This window comes from Pteronotus mesoamericanus, unplaced genomic scaffold (genome assembly GCF_021234165.1).
Source record: "Pteronotus mesoamericanus isolate MK-2021 breed Mesoamerican mustached bat unplaced genomic scaffold, CSHL_Meso_final contig_41, whole genome shotgun sequence".
NCBI classification, from domain to species: Eukaryota; Metazoa; Chordata; class Mammalia; order Chiroptera; family Mormoopidae; genus Pteronotus; species Pteronotus mesoamericanus.
In genome coordinates, this window is record NW_026555152.1 from 1926945 (window position 1) to 1948552 (window position 21608).

The window sequence follows — 21608 nt, forward strand, 5'->3', positions numbered from 1 at the left end:
AGATTCAAAGGGTTGTCTGGCCTGTGAAAGAGAGAAGTCTTATTTAATGTTGTTCTAAAGGGCAAAACTAGAAACAATGGGAGACAGTGAACAAGGCATATATATTGCATCAAAATGAAAAAGGAAGTTTTACTAGTCAGAGTTATTCAAAAGTGGAATGGGAAAAAAGTAAACTGCGGAACAGGATTAGACATAGAATCCCATTGTAGTTTGAAATTGTACACAACGGTCTTTCAGTAGTGGTGGGACAAGATTGTTGGTTTAGAAAAATTATGCTAGCAGGAGGTTAGAAGGTGCATGAGAGAAGGCGGCAAGGATGGCCAGTTAATAGGCCATTGAAATAGACAAGAAATGAGAATTTCTTAAGCTAGGGTAGCAGCAGTGAGCATTCACAGTTAGAGATGACCCAGCTGCCCATCAACAGGTGAATAGACTAACAAGATGTGGTCCCCAAATAACATCATCTTTTTCAACCTCATTTTGTTATAACATTAATGAGATGCCGTAGGAACTTAACTCTTCATATCAATTAGCCTATGGTAAAATTGTTTTTGTCATACACTGTTTTACTTTAACAATCTATTGATGACATTAACTGAGGACTTACTGTACAGTGAAATGTTATTCATCCTTAACAAAGAAAGGAAATTTTGACATATGCTACAACATGGGTGAATCCTAAAGTCACTATGGTAGGTGAAATAAACAAGCCACCAAAAGAGAAATGCTGTATATGACTCCACTTATATGAGTTACCTATAGTAGTCAAATTCATAGAGACAGAAGATAAAATGGTGGTTGCCAGGGGCTGGGAGAAGAGGGGAATGAGAAATTAGTATTCAATGGGGACAGAGTTGCAGTTTTGGAAGATGGAAAAGTTCTGGAGATTGATAGTGGTGAGGGTTGCATAGTGAATGTACTTAATGACATGGAACTGTACACTTAAAAATGGTAAATTTTATGTTACATATATTGTACCACAGTTCTAAAATTACACTTCCGAATTTTTTTAAAAGGGAGAGAAGTAAATTTGAGTAAGAGTTTAAAGGTTTGAAGAAGGAAGTCTGAAGGTAGTTGCCAGCTACCTTGCTTAGCTGACTAGGGAGACAATGAGGCCATTAGCTGAGAAAGAGAACAATAACCAAAAAAGTAAAACAGGCTTGGGAGGAGACTATGAGCTTAGTTTTAGAAATATGAAGTTTGAGTGGCCTGAAGAACATTTCAGTTGGAGATTTTTTATCCTCATTCAAGGACATTTTTTCATTGCTTAGAGAGAGAGAGGGAGAGAGAGACATCAATAGGAGAGAGAAAAATCAATTGGTTGCCTCATGTACACACCCTGACCAGGGGCTGAACCTGCAACATAGACATGTGCCCTGATCAAGAATCAAACCCACAACCTTTTGGTGTATGGGACAATGCTCCAACCAACTAAGTCAGGGCTAAATAAAAGCTTTATCGAGCTGTATGCAATAAATTGCACATACAACTTAAAATTTTAATTAATTCAAAAACAGCTGAACCCTGGCTAGATAGCTCAGGTTGTTAGAGTGTAATACTGATACATCAAGGTTGTGGGTTCAATGCCCAGTCAGGGCACATACAAGAATCAACCAATGAATGCATAAATAAGCGGAACAACAAATCAATGTCTCGCTCCCCGCTTCCTCTCTCTCTAAAAATCAATAAATACAATAAAATAAAATAGAGTTGAAAGGGTTTTAAACCTGTATAATTTTATTAACCAGTGTCACCCCAATAAATTCAATAGTTTTGACAACAGATGCATGCACCCATGAATTCATCACAATCTAAGATATTAAATATTGTCATCATCCAAAAGTTTTCTCATTCTCCTTACCATCTTCCACCCCTGCCCCTGACAATGACTGAGTTGCTTTCTAACACTTGTAGATGATTTTGCATTTCCTAGAATTTTGTATTAATGGAATTCTACAAGATGTAGTTTTTGTGTGTCTGACTTATTTCACTTAGCACAATGATTTTGAGAACTGTCCATGTTGTTGTGTGTATCTGTAGTTCATTCCTTTTTACTACCAACTGATATTCCACTGCATAAATGTGCCACAACTTACTTATCCATTCATGTGTTGTTGGGCACTTGGTTTATTCCTAATTTTTGACCATTACAAATAAAGCTACTGTGAATATTCCAGTAAAATCTTTATATGTGCATCTATTTTCATTTCTTTTGGGTAAACACCTAGGAGTGGAATGACATGTTGAATAGTAGGTCGGTATATATTTAACTTTTTAAGAAACAGTTTTCCAAAATGGTTGTGCCATTTTACATTATCACCAGCAGCTGTTCCACACCTTTGGCAACACTTGGTATTGTCAGCTTTTAAACTTTAGCCATTCTAATTGTGTAGTGGTAGCTCATTGAAGTTTTAATTTGCATTTTCCTGATGATTAATGTTGTTGAAAATGTTTTTTAAATAGATTTTATTTATTGATTTTTAGAGGAGCAGGGAGGGAGGGAGAAAGTGAGGGAGAGAAACATCAGTGTGATACAGAGTCATCAACAAGATGCTTTTCATACACTCCCTGAGCTGGGACCAAACCGGCAACCTAGGCATGTGCCCTGACTAGGAATTGAACAGGCAACCTTTTGCCTTGTGAGAGGACACCCAATCAACTGCATCACACCAGTCAGGGTGATGTTGAACATCTTTTCATGTGTGTATCAGCCACTCATGTAACTTCTTTTGTAAAGTATCTGTTCAAATCTTTGCCCGTTTAAAAAAATGCATTGGTCGTCTTCTTACTGAGCTGTAATAGTTCTTCATATATTCTGGGTACCAGCCCTTTATCAGATTTATATATTGCAAATATTTTCCTGTACTATGTCTTTTCATTTTCTTAACAGTATCTAAGAGCAAATTTTAAAATTTTGATAAAGTTCAGTTTATCAATTTCTTTTTTTTAATGAAAGTTTGTTTTTATCTACTAAGACATTTTTGCCTCCTTCGATAGAGTTTCTCCTCTGTGTAATTCTAGGAGTTTCTTAATTTTAGGTTTTGCATTGATGTTTATCATTCATTTTGAGTCAATTTTTGTGTGTAGTGTAAACTAAGGGTCAAAGTTTATTTCCTTCTCCCCTACCTCCACCATCATATGGCTATGTAGTTCCAGCAGACTTGGTTGAAAAGGTTTTCCTTTTGCCTACTCTTTTTGAATATCAGTTTACCATATACATGTGGGTCTATTTCTGGACTCTCTGTTCTGTTCCAAGTGGAGGAATCTAATGAGATGTTTGAAGCTATTTTTTTTTTTTCTTTTTGCTCAGTGTCAGCAGTGTATCTTTGCCCAGGCCACAGAGAAAAGCACCTCTCTTCAAGAAGGCCTACCTACCACCATTAAGTTTGCTCTTCAATTCTTAAATTGATTGAAATACATGTTTCTTATGGGCTAAAATTTCCAATTGCAGTGGAAAATAGGAAAACTTGGGTTTAGACTTGGTCAAATGCACAATGGCACAACATATTTGGTGGACCTAATTATTTGCATCACTGAACTTATTCATGTATTATTTCTGTGGAATTTACAGGATAAAGAATTGAAAATGCCTGCAGGACAGCTTAAGGATCTGAAAACTTCCCTGCAAAGACAAGCAGGACACTGGACGTCGGCAGCTTTTTCTTGTTCCTATTCATGCCACATAACGTCACCTTTCAGGCACCAGGATCATTGGCCATGGTACCCAGGCATTGGGGTAGTTGTCTGAGTCTTTCTTGTATCTCTAGAGTCCAAGAAGAGCAAATGCTTTATGGAAAATGGATTTAAGCACTGTCTGAGAATAGTGCCTGTTCCACCTCAGAGAGGTTTAAGAAATACTTTCTGTTAACGTAAAAGTTCTCTTTCTTATTTCCTGCCACTTACCTAGATATAATGACCTAAGAGAAAAAAGAAACATCAAAAATATTGTTTATTATAAATAATAATTTTAAATAAATATGAGAGCACTTTTGAAGACATAGTAGTAGAAGAGACTAAGTATGAAATTCAATTTTAGTGGATTATTTAAAAGGATAGAAAAATATGGTGAAGAACATGTATGCAGAAGCGTGTGACCCAATAGCCCCAAGGAATCCAAGTTTATATTCTGATTTTGACACACATATTAAAAATGTTAACCTCTGCCTTTATTTTAATGAGAGCTACATATGCTATTAGAAGAAATGCGTAATGATTGCTTAACTATGCTTATTTAATGACAAGTAAATTAAAAATATATTTCAAACAAATCCTTTTCCACTTACATATGCAGTGTTTTTTGCTTTAACAGCTTTAAATTTTGACCCTCTTTCCAGTGGTAAAGACTGCATCTTCTTGGTGAGAAAAATTGAGTCAGTCAACTCAGGAATTAATTTTATGTCCTTCAACAAGAGTTTTTGAAAGTGCCTGGAAATTAAAGCTACAGGGTTTTGAAGTGTTGAGTTAGTGATCTTTTTGCAAGTGTCAGACCCACTCCCTAAAGTCACTAAAAAATGTATTTTGCCCTGGCCAGTGTAGCTTGATGGGACTGCTGTCAGGTAAATTGAAAGGTCACAGGTTTGATTCCCACAAATGATTGATGTTTCTCTCCCTTTCTCTCTCCCTTCCTTCTCCTCTCTCTAAAATCAGTAAGCATGCGCTCAAGTAAGGATTTTTTAAAAGTGTGTTTAGACTCCACAGCAGTAAACAGAAAGGAAAAATATTTCCCCCCAACATTTGTGTTTTTGAATGTTTGCTGTGGTGAATATTTGCACTGAGTGTTGATGTTTAAACTTTTTTTTGCTCATTTTAGTTCTGGTCCTCCTCTTTGGCTACTGTCTCTGTATTTGTGCATGTGTTAGGTATGTGGAAGATGGCATGTGATATCTTTAAGTTTCTATATTGCAAAAGTTGTTAGTGTTCTGGAACCAGTTTAAGCCCCTGGATGCATTTGGAGCACCATCTATTCAATACTAGTTCTTGATTTACCACTTTGAATCTTTTGTGTCTAAAACGTTTTAGAGTTATCTCCAGAGAAGCAATTCTGATCCATTTCTTAATGATATTGTAATAACTATCTCAGCATCTAAATTAGAAAATAAAAAATAATGCTGGTAAGACTTTTTTATTTTGTTGGGGTGATAGTTTCCAAAGTTAATATATTTTTTAAAGATTTTATTTATTTATTTTTTAAAGAGAGGGAAAGGGAGGGAGAAAGAGGAGAGAAATAGCAATTGGTTGCCTCTCACATGCCCCAACCATGGACCTGGCCTTAACCCAGGCATGTGCCCTGACTGGGAATTGAACCAGCAACCTTTCAGTTTGCAGTTTGACACCCAATCCACTGAGCCACAGCAGTCAGGGACAAAGTTAATATATTTTTATTATTTAAAGTTTACCAGTAGCAGAATAGACTGACTTCTGTTTTGGACACCATTTAGCATATGAACAAATTTTGTACAACTACTTGGTATATTTGGTTGGGTCCAAAGGTTATACAACAATTCTGTAACTCTAAAGACTTTGGTTAAATGTTTTCCCTCTTGATTAGAAATCATTATTTTATCAGGAATATTTAATTAGAAAAAAAATATTTCTTTTCTAACTGCAGGCCTGTCCATTGAGCCAATGAAGAATTTGAAAACAATTCCCAGCTTCTAGAACTACTAAAACAATAAATTTTTTTCCCTTTAATTTGTATCTTAGAATTTTTTTTAACCAATGCCAAATGCAATGTGAGCTCAAGTTTTTTAGTTCAGTTCTAAACTTAGAACCCGTGATTTTCAAGTGGATTCTAAATTTGGCAAAAATATCTTCTGTCTGCCATAGTAGCTGGTGTTTTCCCATTCTTAACGGTTCCTACATTTTATTTTCTAAGTAAGCAGTACTGCACTTTTTAATAATTTTTCCATTTTCCCTTTGTGGAATACCAAATGTAATGCAACCTTTTTTACATCATAAAATAAAATAGATATGACAGCTTTTGGAAAGATAAAGGGGGGAAATGGTTAAGAGGAAAAAAGTCATTTAGCTTCATTCCTCTAATGAAAAGATAAATACTGTATGTTTTAGATACTGAGTCACACGGGGTTTATATATACGTCGATAGAAATCACCAAGTCTGAATTCAATTCAGATGCTTATTTTTTCTGCAAATTTCTGCATAAATTCACATGAGTCCTGGTTCCTTCCTGAGAAGAACCTGTGAAAAGGTCACCACTTAAAGAACTATGTCCGACAAAGTCATCTCCTGCAGTCTGATTTTGCTAAATGTTTCATTCTCTTCCTTGCATTTGAAAATGTTAAGGCAAAGTGCTAAATGCAAAACTCAGACCTGGCAAGCCAGGGACACTGGCCTCTGCAGAACACAGGTTATTAGTATATAGAGATTGTAGGTAGCTGGAACCACTTCCTCATTCTGCGTGGTGTTGGAGGGAAGGACACCAAGATTTGTCCCAGAAACAGGCACTCGCAGGCCTCTCACTCACCTACGTTTATCTCTGCCCTTCAGGTCCAGGCTCAAATCGCTCAGATTTCTTACTGTCATATACCTTGTACCCTTTTTCCTCCCTTTAGAACCATCCTTTCATTAAATTGACCCAAGGGAAAGAAGGCAAGCATGAAGAAAGGGAGACATGAGGCTTTTTTCCCTCCTGGGACAAAGTTTTGGAATCTGATACCTGATCTGCACACCTTTGCAGCAGAATGTTTGTTTGAGCAGCTTCCTTCTCTTCCCCTGATCATGTTGTTTAGGTATTTACATATAGCACCCCAGCCCAAAGGGACTGAGACCAACCACGCAAGCTCACTCCCTCATACAGCATTCCCCAGCTCTTCCCTTCAGATCTCAGCAGACAGGCATCCTGTTTGCTCAGGTCTCTCTGGTCCTTGCCCTCCTCTGCTAGGAAGGAAGAACTAGCAAGCTGCTTCTAGCAGGAGGAGGCCTCCAACAACAGGAGAGCAGCCTTGACGGTCTTGTTCAACAGGTTCCCCTGCTTTACTTTCTCTTGCTTCTGCAGCGCCAAAAGGGGAGGACTAGAATACTTAAGATATTTCCCATTCCCAGTCTTCAGAGGTACCAAACATTCTGATGACTGGACTCCCAGCTGAAGCAGCAGCAGAATTTTGGGGGATGGACAGCCCTCCCATCCTCCACACCACTTCCACTGGCAGCTGTCTCCCCTCCCCACCCTGCAAATGTTGGTAAAATTCCATCGACCTTAACATTCTGAGGGTGCCTGGAATCGGCATGGACATCCAACCTTCAAGGGAATGCAGCAAAGCAAACCAGCCTATATTCTGCCCTGCAGAAAGTATGGGTCAGTTGAATCCAGGGAATAGTTGCTCCAAGTGAGAAACTCACATCAGCAGCTCAGCAGCTCATCCAGACCAGACTCCTGCCTCTAACAGTGTCACAAAGGGTGATTTTGTGAGAAAACATTGTTATTCTCTGCTAAGTCTGCCTCAAAATTTTAGGGTTACTCCACACAACATGCTGGTTTTCCTTAACAATACATTATGTATATGGCCTTGTTCCCAGCTTCTCTATTTTGGGCTTCAATCATCTGTTGCAGTATGTTTATATTAAATAATATAAAGGAAAGAGCAATCGTTAGGCTAGGAGTCAGGAGTCATGGGTTTAGCCTGTAGCTCTGCCATAAGGTAGTGTATGACTCTGGCATTTACAGGCCTAGTTTCCTCATCTAAAACATTGGGGTGGGTGGATGGATTTTATTATAAGTATTCTAAAATTTCATGCATCTTCTTTACTACTTAATAATAAACAGAATTTAACATACTATTGTAGGATAGTATTTTCCCCACAGTTTTTCCTAAATTACTGTGGTCACACTTAAAGTAAGGATTGGTTCACCCTTTCTGTGCTTTACATCACTAAATTAACTTCATCATACTCCCCATTTTTTCTTGAGCTTTGATTGCAGACCTACTATCTTTTTTTTTTATAAATATACTTTTATTTAGGATGTCTGAAATTGTTCTTAATTATTTTTATTACCCATCTGTAGCAGGACCCCAGCTCTGAAGGAAGTAGCGTGCACTTAAGTCAGGATTATGGTATTCTCTGTATGCTTCCTGACGATCCCCACAGTGTGATAGTTTTGTGATGGCAGCAGTGCACTGAGTTGGTACCTTTTGGGTCTGCCCACATGTCTCCTGAGATGTCTTTCCTGTGGTATAAATAGGAGTTCAGAGTCCATCATCTTATAAGTACATTTGAAGTCTTTTCTACCAAATACTTGACTCTTTGTTACATGAATACCTGTCTCCCACTTTTTTGCACATTTACAAAACTTTGAGAGACCTTTGGCAATGTATCCCATTGGCTGTTCAACACCTGGAACAAGAGTCATCTACAGAATTGAAGATTATATGTCACTTTTTAAATGTTGGAGAGGGTAGCAGATGGTGTGGGATGGTGGGTGAGGAGCAAGGTGAAGGTCCTCCTTAAAGAATGTGGAAACTTAGCATTTGTGTATTTCAGTACTGTGTATTTCAGCAGCTGGCGGCAAAGTCATGATTAGACTCACATCTCTTCATTATGTTCCCAATTTATTATATCATGAATTGACTGGCTCCTATAGGCTAGGTTCTAGGCTGGATGCAAAGAAAAATGGTGACGAGGGGGCCCCCTGCCCTTGAGGGGTTTGCAGCTACAGACACATGGGCAGTTAGCTTCAGGCCTGGGTGAGAATGCCAAGAGAGGAGTGGGCTCAGGATGCCATGGGAGGGGAGCGCCCACCCAGGGTTGGGCTTAGTCTGAAAGACAAGAAGGAGCGGATAAGTGGAGGATTTTCCAGACTGCGGGAAGAGCAATTGCCTGAGGAAGTATATACATCTCAGGACCAACTGATGGTTAAAAATGGTGGGAGCACGGGGCCTGGGCCTAGAGAGAGAAGCAGGTGCTGACCATGAACGGCCTAGGATGCTCTGCTAAGGAGGTTGAACATCCTCTTAAAGGCAATAGGAAGTCATGGAAGGATTTTTAATGTAGGGGAACATCATGATTATATTATATCAATATTTACTTTAGAAAAATCATCTGGAATTTTCAAAGGCTAAGGCTTAGGTATATTAGGTTGTTAGAAACCATTGGAATAGACCAAGCAGGAGACAGTGACTTCAACTAAGAAGGTGGCCTTCGAAATGGCGGAAAGTGTTAGCCCAGAGACATAAATTAAAGAGGGAGAGTTCACAGAACTTGGTTATTTGTTGACTGTAGGGAGCTGCAGAAAGGGAGGAATCAGTGACGAAGCTCAAGTTTCTAGGCCAAGCAGCTGAGCTTGAGAGCACCACGGGAGGTTTCAATAATGAGTGCAAAGGTGAATAAAGTCCTGAGTCTCCAAGTTTTCAAGCCCTGATGGACTCAGAATGATGACGGACTATTCTAAGAATGAGGTGGGTTTTCTTTGCCTGCTTGGCCTACTCACCTTTGGGTAAAACATGCTGGATGCTACCCCTTGGTCACCCCTCTGATATGTCATCCATTTTACTGTGGTTTCTCCTCAATAATTGGTAAAGAACACCAATTTCCTCATTTCCCACATAGACCTTAAAAGAAGTGCTTGTTCCACCATTTTTCTTACAGCTGTCATTTTGCTACCTTTGGAACATATCTTTTTGTGATTGTTGATTTTTAGTGCCAAAGCGGAGGCTAGGAGGAGACGTCCATGCAGGGCATCATGTAAAGTACTTTGGACTTAGAAAGACTAACTGGGTAAGCTCAGGCTGCCTTAATTTCCTCCTCTGTAAAATAGGAAAATAGAACCCATTCCAAGGACTTGCTTTGAGAATAGTAATGAATTATAGCATTTGTGGTGCCTAGCAGATGATAAATGCTCAACAAATAGTGTCTGTTGACCCTCCCAGCCCCATCCATGGACACTTACAGCCTGAACAACTCTGCCTTCTCATTCTGATAAAGGAACCTCCATGCTACCATCTTGCTAATGACTGTTTTTGTGTGTATGTGTTTTAAATTTTGTAGACAATGGAGAGAAAAAGAGAGAAGAGAGGAAGGGGAAGGGATTCAAATTAAATTTAGGACTTTTCTAAGTAAGTGAAAGTTTTGCCTGAAAGAGCTCCTTCAGGTGTCTAACAGCAGTTCTTTCTCAACTACAGATGAAATGTTAACCCAGGGCTTGTGACAATAATATGTGTCAGTGGTAATACATTTAAGACTCAGAATACTCGAACTGAGCTGGAATATGGGCTAATAAGTAAGACAGTAGCTTCCCTTCCTTCAGAGACTGACTTTGCTCCACCAGTCTGTCCTTGAATCTTGCAGTTCTAAGCTATGATGTGATTGGCTTCTCTCTTTAGAAAAATGCAGGTTTCCTGCCTTGAGTCCTCTCCCAATCTTTCAGCTTTTGGAAACAGTCTTCTTATAAGTCTTTCTGGATGTAGACGGCATCTAACCCTTGCAGTTGAGGCCCACCACTCCCTCAGGCACATACCTCAGATGCGGGGGAGCAAATTTGAGAAGTGTTTCTGAGTGGAACACTTTGGCTCCCAGTTCTTCAGCTTCCTCCTGCCCTTTAGCCTTCACCTTCTTGGCCTCCTTTCCTTCTATTGCTCTAGCAGTTCCTCTTCTAATCTCATTTATATATTTTTTTTTCCTCCATGCAAAAATCCCTTTGTAAAAGAAACAAAGTTCAGTTCTAGCCACTGGAGAATTTATAGCCATATAAAAATGTTCTTTGAGTCTTCCAATTGTCATTAATAAACACATAGCTTTTGAAGATGACGTGTCACCCTATAACACTTAGGTCAGGATATAGTTTCTGCCTGCCAGAAAGTTTACATTTCTTTAGGTAAGGTAAGAAAACACAGGAGGAAAAAGATTCAAGAGACTATCTTTGAAGAGATAGGAAACTTTAGAGATAGCGTCACAAAATCCATTTTTCTGCTTGGGATGAGATTATGAATTTCCTCAGTGCCTTTTGTTGTCTGAGCTTGAGAAAATCGTGTTCCCCAAAGTCACATGACAAGTATAAATCCCAGGAATGAGGTACTTTAAGCACTGTGTCTGTGGAGCTAGAACTACTGTTGAGAGAAAAGGGGGTAGAAGATGAGGGAAGTGGGAAAGTGATGGTAGTAGGAACCACAGCAGTGAATGGGAGAGGCCATGCTGCAGGAGAGTAAGTTGGCCTGCTCTACATCCTCTGGCTGTGCGCTCCTAGCTTCACATGGGAATCTACATCCCCCAACTAAACCTGGAGTCCTCTCATGCAAGTCCAAACTGATTTCATTTAAATCTAAAACCTAGACTGAATTCGTTGAATTCAACAAGCACACATTTGGGTCAAAGTACTATATTTTCCAGTGTATAATGCACACTTTTTTGCCCAGATTTTTCAGGGGAAAATAAGGATGCACCTTATATATGGGCAGTACTAATTCTGCATCTATATAAATGTTAATTCTTTTATTTATGCTTATGTGTTAAAAGTGTAACCCTAGAAAGCAGTAACTATCCATATGCAAAATAATACCGTTTATAATACAAAAAAACAAGTATCTAAATATAAATAAATAAATAATTGGTTAAAAATTTAAAATGGGAGATTTTTTTCCCCCTGAAAGTTTGGGCTAAAAACGTGGATGCTCATTATACATGGCAAATACGGTAACTCTCTTATTTATTTATTTTTTTATCTTCACCTGAGGACATTTTTTCATTGCTTTTACAGAGAGGAAGGGAGAGAGAGAAACATCTATTGGTTGCCTCCCATACATGCCAGGACCGGGCATCAAATCCACAACCTAAGTATGTGCCCTGACTGGAAATTGAACCCTCAACCTTTCTGATATGGGATGGCACTCCAACCTACTGAGCCATACTGGCTAGGGCTCAAAGTAAATTTCTACACAAGAAAGATGGTAACATTTGGAGGAAGTTTATAAACTTGTGATAATTGGTAATATGCAGGGGGAAAAAACGTGTTAACCTCAAAAAGCATCTTTGTTGCCACACTGATACAGCCATTTAGAAACCTGGCATTATTGTTTTGACTTTAAAGATTTTTAATAACACACATGAATTAAAACAAATATGTTTACAAGCTTCTGAACACCTCACACAGTAAAAAACAAAAAAAGAAAATCTGTTAAAAAGGCTGATCATAGAAAGATTGTCCAAAGTCATTAGGACAGGGGCCAACCTAAAAAGAATTGAACCACATGAAGGTGCCAGTATCAACTAATTTTGACCAACAAATATAATATCATGACCGTATGTTTTGCTCCATGCACCTAAAGTCAGCATACTAGAATGTGGTTAAATCTACGAAGGGAAGGGAATTCTAGACATAAGATATAAAAATTGAGTATCAACATTATGATAGGTGTGAACAGAAAATCAATCCAACATGACCTTAATATTCTGCTAACACTTATTGTGTGCCTATGATCAGGGAGTGCTGGAGAAACAAAGATGAGTAAGACAACATAATATGTAATATATTCAGATAGGTGATAAAACATATAATAATCTGTTGTTATATTTATAACATTATAAAAGCCATTAGAAAGGTATAACCAAAAGCAACAGAATTCAAAAATGAAAAAAAGCTCATCAAGTTGAGAATGAATAAAGTTTAGGAAGGTTTTAAAAGACAGATTGGATTTTAGCAGCAGAGGTGGGGGAAGGACACTACAACCAGAAGAAACAATGTGACCACAAGCTAGAAGGTAGGACAGTACAAGGTCCAGCTTCATTGGAGATTTGGAAACAGTGGGGAAGGAAAGCAAGAGGGAAATTTTGCTTTCTCAGGGAAGGCTCTGAAGACCAGGTAAGGATATTGTAGTTAATGTTGAAGAAAATACCATAAGTAAATGGGAAGTTTTGAAGCAGTAGACTTCAGTGTATTAGGAAAATATTGATACAAATTTTTTAAGTAATCTAAAGTAGACAGCAAACATCGGTTGATCATTTACAGTGTTCGAAGCAATTTACATATTAGGCTCGGCTCTGTTATAAGCTGCTTTAAACTCACAGCTCCCCTTTGAAAAGGATATTACACATTTTACAGAAGCAGCTGAGGCTCAGAGAGGTTAATTCACTTTGCCCAAGGTGATACAGCTAGCTAGTGTCAGGGCCAGGATTTTAACCTATGGATGTCTATTTCCAAAGCCTCCACTCTAAACCACAAAATAATAAATGCCAGAATAAAGTTGGGGACAATAGAAATGAAAAAAAATAAAATGAAATGATTCAAAAGTAGTGTGGTATAGGTGTTATAAAATTTGGTGTGAGAGAAAAAGTAGAGGGGGAATCAGACCCCTAGAACTGGAGCCAGTTTGGGAAATTGGCAAAGGAGGAAATTGGGAAGAGGTGTGGAAAGAGCAAACTGGTGAGCCTGAGAAACTGGTAAGTGGTGGGATCCAAGACAGAGCCTAAGTCTGAAGGGGAAACTTGGGGTCATTTACATAGAGATGAAGGTTAAAACTCCACAGTGAGTTGGTCCCCCAGGTCTCTAAAAGTGCTGAGAAGCAAAGAAAGATATGATTCAGGGCCGAATTATGGGGAAAGAAGGAATATCCATTAAAGAACACACATCAGTAGAGATGAGAGGTAAAAGTTTTCAAATAGAGAGTTACCGATTCTGATTTGTGTTATCAGGGCAGTCACCTCAGAGATGCTGTGGTGACTTTAGGGCTAGAATAAATATGCATGCTCTTTATAGAGTTGTATATTTCCTTGCAGGGGAGAGTTGCTAGAGTAATGAAATCTGAATTTTTAAAAATGGTCTGAATTTTTGAGTCTTTCATTAACAAATTTCTTCTCTTAAAATATTGGAATTTTAATATAGATTAGCACACCTGATATCTGTATAATTATATTACCTAATGTCACCTCAATAAATTCAATTTTAAAAAACTGCAAGAGAGGTGTTTATTCAAGTCCTGTAGCTACACCAAAAAAGAAATCGGAGTTTTTTGTTTCTAATAGTAGAACTAATATGAATTGATTGTACAAAATTGGGGAAATATTGAAGAGTATAAGGAAAAAACTATTACCTTTCACCAAAAATGAAAACTGCTAATATTTTAGTATATTATTCCAGTTTTTTTTATTATATTTTATTGATTATGCTACTACAGTTGTCTCAATTTTCCCCCTTTGCTCCCCACCACCCAGCACCCCCCAACTCTCTCAGGCAATCCCCACACCATTCCTCACATCCATGGGTCATGTCACTCCATTTCCTATACTGTGCTTTATATAGCCCCATGGCTGTTCTGTAACTACCTATTTGTACTCCTTAATCCCCTCACCACTTCACCCATTCCCCTAAATCCCCCTTGTATTTGTCAACCATCAAAATGTTGTCTGTATCCATGATTCTGTTTCTTACTCTTGTTTGCATAGCTTGTTTTTTAGATTCAATTGTTGGCAGGTATGTATTTATTGACATTTTGTTGTTCATAGTTTTGATCTTCCTTTTCTTAATAAGTCCCTTTAACATTTCATATAATAATGGTTTGGTGATGATGAACTCCCTCATCATCATGAAAAGGATATTATACATTTTACAGAAGCAGCTGAGGCTCAGAGAGGTTAATGGGAAGTTTTTTCTTGTCTGGGAAGCTCTTTATCTGCCTTCCAATTCTACATGAAATCTTTGCTGAGTAGAGCAACCTTGGTTGTAGGTCCTTGCTTTTCATGACTTTTGATATTTCTTGCCAATCCTTTCTAGCCTGCAAAGTTTCTTTTGAGAAATCAGATGGCAGCCTTATGAGAACTCCCCTGTAGGTAACTAACTGCTTTTCTCTTACTGCTTTTAAGATTCTCTCTTGATCTTTAACCTTTGGCATTTTAATTATGATATGTCTTGGAGTGGGCCTCTTTGCATCCATCTCGTTTGGGACTCTGTGCTTCCTGGACTTGTATGTCTATTTCCTTCACCAAATTAGGGAATTTTTCTTTCATTATATTTTCAAATAGATTTCCAATTTCTTGATCTTTCATTCTCCTTCTGGCACCCCTATGATTGTGAATGTCCGAACCCTGGAAGTTGTCCCAGAGGTTGTTTACACCATCTTCATTTTTTGGGGGGGGGATTCTTTTTTTCTTCTTGTTGTTCTTATTAGTTGTTTATTGTTTCCTTATATTCAGAATCATTGATTTGATTCTTGGCTTTATCCACTCTACTGTTGTCTCCTTGTAAATTGTTTTTTTTTAATTTCAATTAGTGTATCCTTCACTCCTAACTGAATCACTTTTATGCTGTTGAGGTTCTCACTAAGTTCCTCGAGTATCCTTTTAACCAGTGTTTTGAACTCTGCACCTGGTAGATTGCTTATCTCAATTTTGTTTAGTTCTTTTTCTGGAGTTTTGATCTGTTCTTTTATTTGGGCCACCTTTCTTTGTCTCCTCATTTTGGCAAACTCCCTGTGTTTTTATCTATGTATTAGGTAGAGCTGCTATGACTCCCTGTCTTAGTAGTGTGGCTTAATGTAATAGGTGGCACTGCCTCTCCTTTCATTCAAGCTGGGTACTTGAGATGCACTCTCCATGTGGGCTGAGCACACCCTCCTCTTGTATTTGAGTCTCGATTGCTGTTGGCAAGTCAATGAGAGGGGTTTACCCAGGCCAGTAAGTTGGAAGGACTAGCTTTGACCACTGATCACCGGCCTCCACCCTCTGTGGAGGATCAGCTGTGCAGTGGCAGGGTATTGGTGCTCTGACGTGGTCTGTAGTTGTCCACTGGGTGTACAGGCTCTCAAATTTCCCAGGTGGTTCAAGTCAAGGTCAGCCACCAACTGTGTTCTGCCCTGGGCCACCCTGCATGAGCTATAAAACAATCTGAGATGACTGCTACTTCTGCCAGGCTTGGAGATGCCCAGGTGAAGCCAAAGTGTGAATCTAGGCTGACTTCTGCTAGTGCTGGGCGTGGGGCCACTTAACAAGAGGTTTGGGGACTGAGGGCCTACTGAGGCCAGCTGTTGCTTGTTTGAGAGAATTTGGGAAGTTGTGAAGCATGAGCCTAGACCAGTCATTCATATGGAAAAGTCATGGTTAACAGTTCTGGTGGGCCCATAATTTGGGTGGGATGGAGTGTCAGGGGATCACTGGGGCAAGGCAAACAGTGTTGGGCAGGGTTATGGAGTCTCAGATATGGCACCTGCCCGCCAAACCTGTGGCTCTGTGTGGGGTGACTCAGACACAGACAGTGGCCTCTCACCCCCTTTCTGTCCAAGAAAAAACTGTCCTCCAGCCCTTGCCTTGATGCTAGACACTTCAGTTCCTCCCCATACATCACCGGTGCCTTTCAAGCTCCTACCCTGGTGCTGGAGCTCAGAGAGAGTGAATCTGAGTAAGTCCATGTATGCGTTCTTTAAGGGGAACTGCTTGGGACTCCAAAAGTTCCTCCATTGAGTCAATCCCCACTGGGTTTTGCATCCAGGACTTATGGGGACTTATCTTTTTGGCACTGGAACCTTGGGCTGTGACTGCTTGCTTCTGAGATATCACTCCTGAATTTTGTCCACCACATGTAGATGTGGGACTAGTCCATCCTGCATCTTTGCCCCTCCTACCAGTCTGGATGGATGTGGTTTCTTTAATTCTGTAGTTGTCAGGCTTCCATTCAACTCTATTTCTGACAGTCCTGAGTGATGATTGTTCTATATTTTAATTGTAATTTTGATGTGGTTGTGTGAAGAGGCAAGCCATTTTACCTATGATCCCATCTTGACCAGAGTTTCTAGTCTTTTTTGAATTCACATGCACACTTTTTTTTTCAAACCAAGGAGTCCTTCTGAAATCGTTTTGTTATGATATTATGAATATTTTTACATGGCATTAAATGTATTATTCATAACAGTTTGATAGTGGCATGATAGTAATCCAGCATAAGGATGGACCAAAATTTATTTAATCAAGCCCCTCTCATTGGACATCTAGGTTGTTTCCACATTATAGATAACACTGCAATTAATATTCAAATCTTTGTGCTTTTTACTTATTTCTGATTATTATTTTCTAAATATTTCCTAGAAGCAAAATCACTGGTCAAATGCCATGAATGTTTCTAAGGCAGAGTTCGTTTCAGAATATACACAGTAAGTATCAATGGCTGGTAGTATCTATGTTAAAATATACTAAATTGTGCTATCTCCTTCTACTCCTTTATTTCTGTTTCTGGAAGTCAAAAGGAAACCTTAGAACAAGGATCAACAGCAACCTTTCAGAAAAAGCCTACAAGTTTGTTGTTGTCGTTGTTGTTTTATGAACAGGTATGGGTTGGTAATCCCCTTCTATTTATCCCCATAAGCCATTTCTTTTAAACAATGCTCAGTGTCCTTTTAAACCAAACGTCCTGGAAACTTAGGAGATGAAGCTGTCTTCCCAAAAAGTACACCTCCCCTCAGATAAATCTGAGGAGGGGAGCCTTACCAGGTGAGGAAGGTACTAAGTCTGCTAGGATCTCTTCTAAACCTCAGGATTTGCAGGCACCTTCCTTGCATTTCCTGGGTCTCTGGCCTGGAGTGCCTGTTTTTTTTCTGAGGTCTCTATGGCAGAGGGTGGCACTCTGCTTTCCTGTCTCCAGAGTCTTTCTCTGGGACAGTCCCACAGTCTTGGCACCAGCATTGTTGGGTGTGCCAGGGCGCTCTGGCTATAGGTTCTAGGTGCTGGGCACCTCTCCTGACCTGTTCCTCTCTTCAGTCCTATCCAATCAGCCTGCAACACTGGGACTTGTCAGTTAGGGTGGATGTCACCCTTAATGGGAAATGGAGCTTATTTACTACAGCTCCAAAGCAATGTTTTGCTAACATCAGGGCCCATTGGTGGATTTGGAAGTAAATTTATGATTTTAAGGGGAAAAAAAAATCAGATTCCATCACAATAGTGGTAGGTGGTGTTTCATGAAACCTTTTTCAAATTTTATATTTGCCATATGTATAGGTCCTATTCTAAAACCTTGAAAGCAAGGCTGTAAACGTGTGTCAGGACTCCCTTGAGAATATGAGGTATGCTTAGGTGGGAAATGTGATCTGTGTTCATTTTATTAGTGAGGCTAATAACTGGAAGGTCATGTGGCTTAGAGGAGAAAACTTTAGCTTTTGAGTCAGAGCTGGGTTAATATTGTTGCTCTCTCACTAGCTGTGTGACCTTGGTCAACCTCCCTGATGTCACTGAGCCTCTTTAACATTATCTGTAAAAGAGAGGTAAGCATCCTAGCCAGTAGGATCACTGTGAGAATTAAATGAAATAATCTATGGATAGTGCTCAGCACATAAGAGACACATGATGAATAAAGCTTATTTTCTAGCCTTTCGTATGGACCATAAGACATCCTGCACAGCATAGCCATATTCTCTATTCCTCATCAAAAGTACGTCACCAAAATGGTCTGTTTCACACTTCAGGGACCCCTCTAGGTCCATTTCCCACTCACTCTATGATAATGAGTGTTTCATGTGAAAGGAATCTCTGATTATGAAAAATTCAGAATCACAGATCTTAGTCACGAAATACCAAGGACCCAACTTGAGGAGTCAGGCAGGTGACATGAGTGAGTAAGTCAGGTAGAATGATTCAGGAATGGTGGAGACTGCAGCGAACTATAGAACACATACCCCCTTTGAGGAAGACAGCCCCTTGTCGCTCTACCAGATTGTCACCAAGCCAAAATGTGGATCCAAGCTTATTAGGTCTCTGATTTTTCCAACTTTTAAAAACATGATGTTGGCCACATGAAACATCTGTGTGCCAGATAAAGCCAGAGACCTGCCAGTTAGCACTGTCTGTCCTAACCTTTCATGGCTCAGCAGACTTACTGCAGCCAATCCAGGCTCTCCAGAAAAACCTCAAAAGGTACCCTTGAAACCACTCTTTTAATACTTTTTTAAAAAATATATTTATTTATTTTTAGAGAGAGGAGAAAGGAGGGAGAGAGATATTGATTATGAGAGAAACATCAATCAGTTGCCTCTTGTATGTCCCCCTTCCAGGGACCAAACCTGCAACCCAGGCTTGTGCCCTAACCAGGACTTGAACCAGCAACCTTTCGCTTTGCAGGATAATACCCAACCCACTGAACCACACCAGTCAGGACTTTTTAAAATACATTTTACGCACTGAAAATGTCACCCCAATAATAGATGAAATGTCCACCTAATGGAGAAAAAGTTCCATTTTTCACATGGTATTAAACACCATGGTCCACAAGAAAGTATCGGGTACAACTGGCAGGTAGGTTGTATTCTGTCATCCCTTTCTGTTTGTTTGGTTAATCAAAACCACTTGTAAAACATTTATAAAACAACTCTATCAAGATATAATTCACACACATACAATTCAGTGATTTTTTGGTATTTTTACAGGGTTGTACAACCATTACTATAATCTTAGAACATTTTCATCCTCCAGAAAGCTCTATGTCTATTAGCAGTCACTGCCTCTCCCTCTTACCCCCAACTCCCGGCTACTACTAACCTACTTTCTACTTTATAAATGTTCCTATTCTGGACATTTTATATAAATGGAGCCATACAATATGTGGTCTTTTGTGGCTGGATTCTTTCACTTAGCATAATGTCTTCAAAGTTCAACAATGTTGTAGCATGAATCAGTGCTATATTCTCTATTGTTGGATAACATTCAATCACACAGATAGACCACATTTGGTCTACCCACTCCTTTGCTGATGGACATTTGGGTTCTTTCCACTTTTTGACTATTACGGATAATGCTGCTATGAGCATTCATGTGCAAGTTTTTGTGTGGACATGTTTTTGTTTCTCTTGGATATATACCTAGCAGTGGAGTTGCTGGGTAATTGATATGGTAATCTATGTATAACCTTTGGAGGAACTGTTAGACTGTTTTCTAAAGTGGCTATACCATTTTACATTCCCACCAGTAGTATCTAATGGTTCCAATTTCTCCACATCCTCATCCACACTTGCCATTGTCTTCTCGATTATAGCCAATCTCGTAGGTGTGTTAAGATATTTATTTTTAAGGTTTATGACAATTTTAATAGGGCAGCTGAATTTGGTATGTTATGTGGTTCTTGAGATCAAGACCTCAAACAGGATCTTTTCTGAAGATAGATCATCATTTTATAAAATCTTTTACTAAGGAGTTTTCCGCTCTTCATGTGTATCATTTTTTGACTAACCAGAGAACAGGCATCTAATATACAAAAAAGAAACAAAAAGAAGGAGTATGATATTTTTTCCTCACTCACCAGTAAAACATTCCAATTCTAGAGAAATTGTTGGTATAAAATAGCTTCTGTACCATTTTCTTGGCCTCCACCATCAATACTGCCCACAGCTTAAGCCCTGATTTCCCCAGCTGCAAGCCACACTTGGACAGGAAACCTCAGGCTCAGTCAGAAGTACTTAAGCAGCTCAAGACAAGGTTCCCCTTCTCCACACCCTGACAAATAGAACACAGCCTCTCTGCCCTCTGCCTCTGGTGCCTGTCCATTTGGTTCTGTAATATTCTTGCAAGTTAGATAAGGTGTCATAGCCCTCAGAGTTGGGGAAACTGAGCACAGTTTAGGGGCTTGGAACTCAGTGTCCTGTTCTGTAGTCCAGAGTTCACAAGTCTGTTCTCTTTTCTTTTCCTGAATTCCTCTCTCCCTTTTTTTCAGCATCCTAAATAAGGAAAAAACAAAAGCAAAAACAAGTTTTAAGTATGGTTGTCCTCATCAGACATTTTGGTTTACTGTTTCTATCTTTTTCAGAAACTTGCCCTTTTTGAGAAGGAGAAACAAGAGCATTCACATAGATGGACTTTAGGATTGATTGCAATGGGTGGAATCAATATCCTTTAATCAAAGACTTACAGCCCTCTGTCAGTGTTTTGTATTTTTTTATGTTAGAGTTAGATTTCAAAGGCCTGTTGAAAGCAACCTTTGGGCAGACATTTTGGTAGTTTCTGTGATAAATTCTTATTTGGCTTGCTATAATTCACTGTATCCAACACAGAATAACCTTGGCCTCATTGGGAAGTGGTAAATACTAAAAATTTCAGTGTTTGTCTGTATTTGAGTTCCCCCGAGACCCCCATTTCTGTCTTCCTCTTTTTAAGTTATAAGAGTGAGGTGTAATTGTTATCCATTTTCAATGTTGTATCCTAACATTTACTTATTATTATTCTATTTCCATACCTTCTGATTTAGAGACCCAAATGCTTATCTCTGAAGATGGAAGAGGAAGATTAAAACAATAATTTTCAGTAAGTACTCTTTCAACTATTAATTCATTTACTCAACAGACCAGGCCAGGCACCCTGCTAGGTGCTTAGGAAACAAAGATAGGGTCCTGCCTATACAGGGTGCAATATGGTAGGACAAACTGACACATAACTGGATAATTACAATTGTGAGCACAGTAATTAATACACAGAATATTATAGGATCACAGAAGGGAGGTACTTCACCTACCCCAGAGGGGATAAAGGCAGACTTTAGGAAAGACATAAACTATACTAATGAAGATCTGTAATTAATTTGGCTAACTTGACATGGAAGAGAGTGTTCAGGCTTTTTGAATTGGACAACTCTGTAATTTTGTATAAAACACCCAGTAACTCTAAAGTAAAATATATGCCAGATTTGTGGCTAATG